General features: G+C 41.1%; 1 protein-coding gene across 1 annotated transcript in view; it reads right to left on the minus strand.

Moving 5' to 3' along the window:
• PROX1 (prospero homeobox 1) overlaps positions 1 to 11086 on the minus strand; it is a 50249-nt gene that overhangs the window by 16748 nt on the left and 22415 nt on the right. The window lies entirely within an intron of this gene.

Genomic DNA, 11086 nt, shown 5'->3' on the forward strand with positions numbered 1-11086 from the left:
CGTGTGGCTCTCAAAAGCAGTAAGTCCTCTGCTCTCATGGTGTATTTCCATGTATAAAAGAGCTGTGCAGGCAGAAACTGCTGGTTAGACCATGGATACAGAGGAAAAGGGGTTCATAGAGCTTGTAGTGTGAGGCAATTTTTTTACGTTTAGCAGAATTTGGCTCTGTAAATGAACCACTAACATTGTAGTAGACAAGACAATTAAAGGCTTATACATCTAGTGTACATTATATACATATAAAAATGTTGCAGCAGTTAAGAAACATCTGTAATTGGTGTTGCTTGCTCTTGCTCACTCTTGCCACCTTTCTGCATTGCAGTTACCTGTGTCTTCTGTGTCTGGCCCTGAAAAGCTTCAACTGTGACCTCTCCCTCCTCATTTTGCGTGTGTTGGGCTGGGGAGGATGAGGAGAGAGGTAGGGAAGAGGGACGAGAAGCAGGTGGTGTTTAATCAGTCTGGGAGGGAAAAAGGCAGTTACGAGGGGTCCGTTTGGGGGTGGCATGAATACCTCCGTTCCTCTTTCCCGTGGCTGAAGATAGGGGCAGGGAAGGAAATCATGCATGGTTATTGGGTGAGAGGTGTTGGGAATGAAGCCGGCTCCACCAGCCCAGGCTCCCCTCAGTTAACTCTGATGAACCTCTTCCCAAAGTAACCATGGTTTTTTTGGGCAGCCAGAGCCCATCATGATGGGATATAGTGCTCCATCTGTTCCACCCCCAGCCATGAGGCTGGACAAACTGTGCTGCAAACTCCCTGTTACAAGCTTCACTACAGGACCTGCTGGGAATAGGTGAGCCTCACAAGCCTGTGAGGTCTGAACATGAAGTCCTGTGACCTAATGGACCAAGCTCCCTCTTGTTTGACTCGTCTTTATCCCTTGTGGAAGAAAATGGTGCGACTCCAGACAGTGCTGGATTAGATAACCTTGAGGCTGGGCCTCATCTGATGGAGCCAGCCCTCTATGCAATTGCATGAGATAAGCCACTTCACCTTCCCCCTGAACACTGATACTCGTCAGTTAAAGGGCTTTTATTTGTAATGTTGATTTCCCCTCTCTGCTCTGAAAACTTTCTGAAGTTGTAGACTAGTGCTTTAAATGCATTTATGTGTCTATGCCACTGCTCTCCCCTAAGTCCCAATCAATGCAGCTGCCTTTTTGCTTAATGACAGAGATCATGCCCCCCTGGTCTGCTGCTCTCTATAAAGCCTCTCTATTAAGAACAGAAAGAAGTTCAAGGCCACATCTTTGAGCACTCTGGACCACCACCCGGACACAGCTTCTTCTGATGGCCTTGAAACCACCCCCCTGCAGAGGACAGTTCATGAGTCCCTCCGGTGGCACACAAAACGAGGCAGAGCCCGGCTGCGTACCTTCCCCCTCTGCAAATAAGAAAGATGAACCTTGCCCCTTCCAAATCTACAGGGAGAAATCATCTCCAATATGTTGATTACCTTTGGACAGCCCTTCTGGCTGTCCCTCACCCACCTACACTCACACATCAGGAAGACTTCAGGCTCTTTTTCTGCACTCTGGGTTCTGCATAACTAAAGAAAGTGATCCGGTACCTGAAGAGTCACTCCCTCTTGGACTGAACAGTATTTCTTAACTTCACTTCTTGTGTTATTATTGTCACTTCAACAGGATACTGAACCATAGCTACTGCACCTCCCAGGTTATCCCTCTCTCATGCAGATGAAGGACACAGTCCTCATGGACTCCTGCAATATTCTGCTGTTACTTCCTCACAGCCTCACCATTTCACCTTTATAGATTTAAGCATCTTTGAAAACAACATCCCCATTGAACTCCACATCAATGTTGGAAGGCATTTCTACAAGCAAATCTGCGCTGCCACTGCTCTCTCAGCCCAGGCATACCTGCTTTGAGAAAGGGCAGGATCCCACAGAGCTGGGCCAGAAACCAGCAGAGGTCATGATGCTCCCATGGCCTCCAAAGGTTATGACAGTTTGCTAATTCACAGTATGACAGCCTGACTCCCGTCCATTTTAAAACATGTTAAAGATATTGAGCAAACAGTGTTCTGCGTGAAGGTGACCTATGTGAAATCCTATAGGATGCACAACCCTATCTGTAAGACTTCTGCTAAAGTCAGTTGCACAGCCTGACCCCGCGCTGTGAGGCAGTATTGGCTGGGACCTCCTCTTCTGGCAAGCGTGCCTTACAAAAATAAAAACAACGCCCTCCACCACCCCAGACCCATAAACAGGATGGCTCTGTGACTCCAAATCCAGGTCTGCATTTAATTTTTAGTTTTGAAATAAAGAAATGAAACTTCTTTCCAATTAACTTTTAGCATATATTCACACACTTGACTATATACTAACACAACAAAAGACAGCTATTCAGCTGGCACAGATTAATTATCTCCAGTGTTTGCTGGATGTGATTTACATCAGAAACTGAGAATCCAGCCCAGAATTTAGTTCAGTGTTATGGAGAAAAAGCATGGGGTGGGTGGGATGTGGAAGGAAAAATCTTACAAAGCTAGTGAGCGAACAAACTACTTCACATCTCTCTGGTACTACATTTTGCATAGAACAGCTTAGATAAAGTTTAGAGGATCAAAATGTTTTCCTCAGTTTTCTCAGCACAAAGTATTCTAAGTCCTTTTAATGTGCCACAGTAAAAGAGGATCTAAGAAATTTCAGTCCATAAGGTCTGTGAACAACCTGCTGCTTCACTGGACAGTGCTGCTTTTCTAGAAGTTCTGAGTGAGAAATTTAGTTATATCATCTAAAAGAAATCTAAAAAGTCTGGGAGAAACATGTGCAACTTGCATGTCACCCATTACCACAACTAGGATTTATTAAATAGTAAGATAAATCAGTGATTCCTTTTTCTCTCTCTCTCTCTTTTTTTTTTTTTAATCTGTAAACAAGTTTTAAAATTGAGCTGCCTCTCAGTCTTTCTATATGCAGAATGAATGAAAAAGCATTTCAGCTTGTGAGGGATAAGACTTTATGCGAGTGAGGGACAACATGGGTTAAAATTCACCTTGCTTCTCACTCCTCATCTACAATGGATTTGTGGAGAATGATGGACATCTGGAAATCAGTTTTACATAGAAAAACAGAAAACAGGGAAGAACTAGGAAGATGAATAAAGGCTCATCACACACACAAAAGACCAGAGCAAAAAGAAGCTTGGATTTGGGTATTCTTGTCTGGCAAGGAGGCAGGCAGTAAGGCTAATGAAGCATTTGCGATATGGGACGTATGCCAGCGTAACAAAGAAGATGTGCATCAGCTCTGCAGATGTGCCAAAGCCCCCAGAGCAAAATAATGACATAATCACCATCAGTGTCACAGACCAGACTGTACACAAGGTGACATGGGAGAGAATAAATAAGAGTCTTTAGAGGCCTGTAGTACACACACGGGAAGGAATAGCCATTCCTCACAACTGCCACAAGAGAGTGGCGAGATGTTTGGTATAATGTGTGCAGCTAGCAAAGGAAATCTTGAATTTTGCAAGGCTAACACACTATAAATTGGTGCTTTTCTTGATCTCCAGATGATGTTTCAATTCCCACTACTCCTTGTTGAATGCAAAATGAAATGGCAGTAGGAGTCAGAAGAGTTTGCCAAGTTTTATTTTGTTTTGGTTTTGTTGCTTTCTTTCTTACTTTCTTTCTTTCTTTCTTTTTTTTTTTTTTTTTTTTTTGAAGGGGATTGTTATGTTGTTTGAGAAGAGGATGGGACAATAAGGATGAGTACCAGTAAATATTGTATTAAATATTGTAAAAAACAACACAAAAACCCCAAAACAAAAAAACACAGCACACCACTACTACATGCACACACATGCACAGTCACAGAAATCATGCACCATTCAGCTGGAACAATCCTAGGATTCCCCCAAAGCAAAATTAGAAACAAACGAGGATGGGTTTTGCTTTTTTTGGGTGGGTTATTCTTTCTGGTTTACTGCTATCTGTGAACTAAACCAGGAAAAATCCCACTAAAATATTTTTCCACGCTTAAAGATTACTATTTTATTGATCAGTAATAAAACACCGCTTAGGGCAATTTAGTACTTAACATGTTATTTGCGGTGGGGACTAATCTGAAAAGCTCTGAGTAGCCTTAAATCATTTCACAACAGCTCTTCCTGCATAAAAGCAAGTGTTCGCCTCCATACAGCTGTGTGATTCCATGGTACTTTTTTTTTTTTTGCAGGACTTTTGTCAATTTTTAAAGGGAACATCTGTTTGATAAGGTAGAACAACACTGGTAGTAATCCACAGGCCTAAGTGGGGAAACTGTGAAAGAGCAGGAGAGGCTGAAGGCGCCAACAGGACTCTCACAGAAGGAACGCTCAAGTACGTAATTGTTTGCAGGATCTGGCCCTACAAGAGGAGCTCAGAAGAACAAAGCACTTGGCTTCACCAGTGTCCCTTTTCATTGCTTCTAATGAAAGATTCATAAGAATAACTTTAATTTTTTATGATCTTTTTTTGCATTACTGTATTAGCTGCATCTACTTTGTATGCAATTTCTTCTTAAATACAGAAAACCTGTTTCAAAATGCCAAGTATAATAACTTAATCAGTACAATAATTGATCTTGATTGTTCTGTGTTCCTTCTTAACAGTAAGGAAGTGAGATGGAGCCCAGCAAATGTTTTATATGATAATTCCTTTTCTTTGCAAAGTGATGTATTTATAAAGAATGCAGGTGAAGGTTCGGAGTGGGGTTTCATTTTTGTTTCTTTTTTTTTCTTTTTTTTTTTAAGACAAAAAAATATATTAAAAACTCCCTAATTTGCCAGTTAAACTGTTCAGTGGAAGAATGATTGTATTTGTCCTTTTTGGCTTCGCCCAATTAATTGAAGCAGTAACATAACGATTGTTAATAAACAGTCCTAATGTGACTATACTTCTTGCCTATCTGCTATAACTGCACCATATCTTTGTTTATCATATCATTGGGGAAAACAAGGAAGCATGTATATGATTTTGTTCTGTTGTATATGAAGTTTAATAATTATGCCACAGAGGATTCTAAATTAATTGCAGAAGGGACAATGGTAGTAATCTGTTTAGCAAACTCCAGCTTCTTTGCACTTTGATGTTATGAGCAGAAGCAGCATGAACTGTGGCAGTTTTTTGAATTGGGGAAGTGTTTGTTTCTGTTACAGTTTATACCAATGTTTTCTTTTATGCTTTTTCTGCTCTGCACCTTTCTACCCTCTAAGAAAAAAAACCCAACAAAACCAACCCAGAAAACAAAACCACGTAACAACTCAGCAAACAAGGCTGTGCTTATTTGGGTGCATTTTGATCAAAGCTGACAGATCAGATTTTTCATTTATTTACCTAAGTTTCATTGCAGCCATTCTTCATAATTACAGCAGCGTTTTAATTTTTTTTCTTCTCCTGAATATGAGAGAAGGGGTTCTGAGAAAGTTTTTAATTAGCTAAATAGGTCTGTGTAATCTAGATGAAATAAACACGCCCGTTTGAAAGGGCTGTTAGAACTTTTCCAGCCATTTAATCCATAGATGGCTGAACACAATGATACCTTCCACAGAAAGCTACAGCCACCACCAGCAGCTGTTAGAAGAGAGCTTGCTCCCTGCTCCTATTGATAACCCTTTGTGGAATGAAGAAAAAGAGCTGAGGGAAGGAGAACTGAATGTCAGACAATAGACATCGCTACACACACTGTCTCTGAACTTTCCTCATCTCTGAAGGACAATTAATTATGAAGGCCTTTGGGGTAGGTCGAAGCAAGGGAAAACCTACTGCTGGCCCAGCACTCCAGCCGCTATCTCTGTGTTTGTTAAATGGTTGTGCCTGTTGGGGAACCAGAGTAGCAGCCACCAAAATAGCCAATAGATCATTTAGGAAAAAAGAGCAAAAGATTTTTTTATGTGTGTCTGTCCTTGTATAATTCTATTCTCACTGTGAAATCATCCATACACAAAACACAAGGACAATTTTTTTTATTATTTTTTTTTTAGAAGAGCCACAGGGTAGGTTACAGTCAGAAACGGCCTCTCAGTGGTGTGTTAAAAAGGATGGTCTTTTCACCAAATCATTTCACAGAGGCAAAACAGACAAACACAAAGAGTTGAGACTTTTTCTCCTACATTAAATAGAGTAACTGATAAGGTCAGACATATGATACCTAAAGACATGAATCTGTGAACTCTTGAAGTCAAAGGACTTCTCTGTGCAAAGGAACAATCTTTCAAAGGAAATAGATCATAGAACTCCACTGAATCCCCTTTAAACTTTATGAAGCAGGAGGAGAAAAAGCTCTAAGTAGGGAAGCTTGACAGAAGAGCCTTGAACTATTTTCTGAAGGAAAGATGAGACCCTCCCTAGGCTGCCACAAAACATCTTTTTTTTTCTAAAGGCTCTTCTGAACTTTGATATGTGCCAAGACACCGCTATTGAAAGCTGTATAATTATGTGCTATAGCCACTGTAGAAAATGCTTTGTTCACCACAACAAAGAACAATAAGCAAAGTAAAGTGACATTACACTGTATCTTTTTCTTTAAGAATGTTGAGAAAGGTCACGGTGCGTTATAACTAATAAAGCTGTTGAGTAAGGAAGTTTAAAGTTGATCTTGCTGTGCTTAAATGTAACCCAATGACAAAAAGGCAGAGGGAACTAAAATTGTAATGACATTAAAAAATAGATCATATATCAACGTGCCAACTTCATTATACAAACACCTTGAATCCAAAGGACACAAACAGGAAAACTGACTGTAGTCATGCAACAGTATTCCTCTCCCGATTCTCTCCCTAATAGCTTCCAACTACAATCTGCTAAACTGCAAAAACTGATTAATAAGCATTAATTGATACATGCAACACACAGACCTTGTACTGCAACCCATGGATTTTGTTACTTGATTAAAAAACGGGTTCATTTCCCAGGCAGTTTCAAGGAAAGCTCTGCTGTTTCACAAGAGAGCCTCTTCAAAATTTTTAAAAATACAAAAGGAAAGAGGCCTGGGGGCATCAATTAAATTTCTTGAAACCAAGATTTTTAAGTGAAAAAGATGTTCCATCTAGACACCTATGTTTCTTTTTTCTTGAGAGGAATCAGGACAGTTACTTTTGCTTTTCTGAAATTTCCAAAGCAGCTTTACTCTCCTTGCTGCAGATCACCAGAGAGCAGCCTTCCGACTTTAAGAATGCTGAGAACGATGTTGAAACACTACAACAATAAAGCCCTTGAAGGAGGAAGTATACAGCTGAGGGGAAAAACCACGAGGAGTTTAATTCTGAAACAAACAACTGTCCGTTAGGCTGTCCCCACTGCTGGTACCACCAGAAGTGCAGAGACTGCCAGGACAGAGCAGTCTGCATGGAAAGAGCAGGCTCTGTGATGGAAGTTAGCAAGTTAGCAAGTTACAGACTTGATTTTCACTTCTCTTGAGGCCACTTTGCCCTGCTCCTGTTGTGGAAAGGAGTATTAGGGTGGTTATACTTTGTACTTTACAGTGCTTATGTATTGCAGAACCACTCGTAAGTGGCCTTAGTTTAAATAAGAATCAGGTTCAAAGGCTTTAATTCTCCTTTTTGATGAACATCAATTCAGTTCAAGATGAACCCTACAGAGGAAACTGGGGAAGAATACAGGTTCCTAAAATAAGCACAAGTGACCAGTATTTTTGATAATTTAGGATGGCTCAACTTTTGGATGCAGTGCTGGGCACATTTCATTTTCAGGGAATGGACCATCAAGGACCTCTTCATTAACAGATCTCCAGCTGAGCACCCCAAAAGGGAACTGGCCTAAACCCATCATTGGTCCTGAAAACTTTGGCAGCGAGAGTTCCTCTCAAGGGTTCGCAGGCCGCTTACGTGACTGGGCTATTACTTAGATTTTATAGGTGGTGTTGTCTGAATTGTTTTACATCATCCCATTGATTTTTATGGGACTAACTCAGAGTGAGCTAAGTTAAACATTCTGCTAAGACTTGAGTGCAACTGGTCTTAATTAGGTTTTTCCCACCAGAATGGCTTTCCCCTGCCAAAAGCAGAGCAAACTTCATAAAAATTGTTTTCTCCCCCATGACACGTGCCGTAACTAGCACTATGAAAAGAGGCAATCACTGCGTCGAGCCCCACTGTACCAAAACTGCATACAGTGTATTTGTGCAAATAACGCAGCTTGGCAGACGTTTCACCATTGTGATCAATCTCAATAACTACGTCTGCAAAATCGGGCGAGTTCCCGTGAAGCAGCAGGCAGGCTGAGCTCAGAAAGATGGCGTGTGCGGGCGCTTGCTTTGGTGCTCGTTTGCTCACTACGCAGTGGAGTGTGGCAAGTGCAAGTAGTAGGCAGGAGGGCAGAGAGAGAAATTGCTAGCACGGAGAGACCATGAGACTTCAGACCTAAGACTGAGTCATTAAATGCCCACAAGTAAAAGGGACGGGCATCGTGCAGAGAGACATTAATACATGGAAAATGATGGTAACTACAAAAAAAAAAAAAAAAAAAAAAAAAAAAAAAAAAAAAAAGCCAGTGAGCAAGGATGATGGAGGAGGAGTGGGAGATAAAGCAAGGCTAAAATCCAGGTATTGTCCTCAGGCCAATTTCTTCTGCTTGCTGTAAGTAAATATATCAGAAAAAAAAAAAAAATCATATTTGTGGCCTTTAACCATATTTTTCTTTTAACTCACAGCTTGCTGTCCCCCTTGCTTGAAGTCATCCTGCCACAGTCACAACTGTGAGCTCTGATGATCGGTGTTAGGATGAATTTTGAAAGAGCTACAAAATTATTTGGGATTTTAATGTGTTTTTTTTTCTTGTAACGCATAGCAAAAATACCTGACTTTAATTATTGCAGCTGGCATTCAAAAGCCCATGGCAACACCACAGATGAGACAGATATCAAGTGGCACAGCAAGCTGTCTTCTCTTTCTGACCAACTTCAGTATTTGTGCTGGGACACTGATATTTGCAGCTTTCATTCACCAGAACAACCCATTTTCTCCCTCCCTGGTAGAATGACCCCAAAGCAGAGAAGCTTCTTCACCTTTGACTAAAGAAATACTGGGTTTTTTTTCTGCCTTTCAAAACTCTGTTTCAAATTGTTCTGTGCAGCTCAACACTGGTTTCTCCAGCTAACCCTGCTTCGAGGGAGAGAAATATGGAACTGGCTACACACAGACACACGTGTGCACAAAACACAGGCAAAGTTGCACTGCACTAGAAGAGGCATTGTATCTATCTCTGGCTCACAGCCACAGGGATACAATGGTAAAGCTAAAAACGATAGGACATGTGGTTTGTTAAACATCTTATTTGACTTTGCTACAAGCTGTCAGTCGCAATGCACAGGGAAAGGAACACAGTATCACAGATTCCTGAGCAAATCAATGGCACAGCCCGATATGGACCAAATGTACTCTTTAGCTTTATAATTTTTTCCTAATAGCTAATTAGGAGTATATGCACAAATTTCACCCAAGAAGAGATAAAGGGGGAGGGCTTAGGAATAGTTATGTAGGTGATTTAAGAGAAACAGTATATCAGACTAATCAGAAGATCAGCAAAGCATCATTGAAGTATGAGAGGAAGGAACTTTGATGATGCTAAATACGGCAAATGCTCAGTTCGCTAAATCCTTTTAGATCCAATTTCAACATTACAGTACTTGTCATTTTTGCTTTGCAGCTTGTTGGGGAGGGGCTGGGCATTTATCACGAAAAGTTACATTGGTGACATTAAAAACACCACCGTACAGTTTAATGATCTCATAACTGCTGGATCTTCAGTGCAAAACCAAGATTTCAAACTCTACAATATTCTCATTATACTAGACAACACCAGAAAGACTGAGTAAAAGAATTTGCAAACCATCGCCATTTATAACATATTTTTCCCTCCATGACGGGGGGAAAAAACCCAAGGGCCTCCTTTCCTACCAGCTGCTAGGCCTCCTTGGCCAAGGAGACTGCAACCACTAGCTGTGCTAAACATACGAGATTTATATTTTCTTATCTACCTGAAAACACCTATACGCTCCCTACTATTCTTCATTTAAGTTATCCATTTACATTAACACTGCAACTAACGTTCTGAAAAGGAGTAATAAGTGCCTGAAATCATTGAGGATATGAGAGCTTTTGAGGGCAAAGAACATTTCAACCTACGTTCTGCAAACAGAAAAAAAAAAAACGTGTTGAAAAGAAAAAAGCTTGAGGGAATTTAAGCACATTTTGACAGAAATAAGTTGCTCACACTGATCTCCTTAAGAGTTTCCTTTTCTTTTCCTGGATTTAGGTATTATGCCTTAGCATACAGGCAGATCTACATCCCATATACAGGTGGCAGTCTCCTGTCTCATGTGTGCGTGAGTACCTAACAGGGCCAGAGCCCTCAGAAGGGCCAGGTGGGGCCACAGAATACCAAACATGAAGTCTGGATGTTGTCATCTGCTGCAATGAATGGTAAATCCCTCAAGGAACATCCCTTTCCTGCCTCTTCCTTCGTCTGCCCCTTCCATGCAAAAACAGAAAACTCTGCATGCCCAGAAGAGGGGGAAGAAGCTGAGAGAGACGAGAAGGTCTTGCTTAGAGACTTTTTTTCATCATCTGAACTTACATGATGTGAAAACAAGCACTGCTAGAAATCCCTCAGACTAGTCAGGAAACCACCATGTCTATGCCTAGAAACATCACTTTTGCTACAGGAGGGGGCTCATTATGCAGCTTGACCCAGAGTGAAAGATGCAGACAGAAAAAAATAAATTAATAATTACTACCACCATCGCTTTCCCACTCCACTTCACCAAGAGATGGGATTACTCGAGCCTCCCCCTCATGCACACCCTGTTCAAATGCATCATTACATCTGACTACCTGAACAATGCAAACTGCCATCCTCAGCAGGGAGAAACACTCTCCGGTGGTATCGCCGAGGGTCAGCATGTTAATGATAACAATAGTCTGCTGAGCTACCAGGCTGGCCTGTAAACAGGAATCTTCATCAAAGCCACAAACCCGTTACAGCAGAAAACAGCATTTACTTCGAGTAGTCATTTTATCCTGCAGCTTGACAAAGCAAATGCATTTTAGTTCTATAAATCA

Source organism: Apus apus, chromosome 3, assembly GCF_020740795.1.
Source record: "Apus apus isolate bApuApu2 chromosome 3, bApuApu2.pri.cur, whole genome shotgun sequence".
Classification (NCBI taxonomy): domain Eukaryota; kingdom Metazoa; phylum Chordata; class Aves; order Apodiformes; family Apodidae; genus Apus; species Apus apus.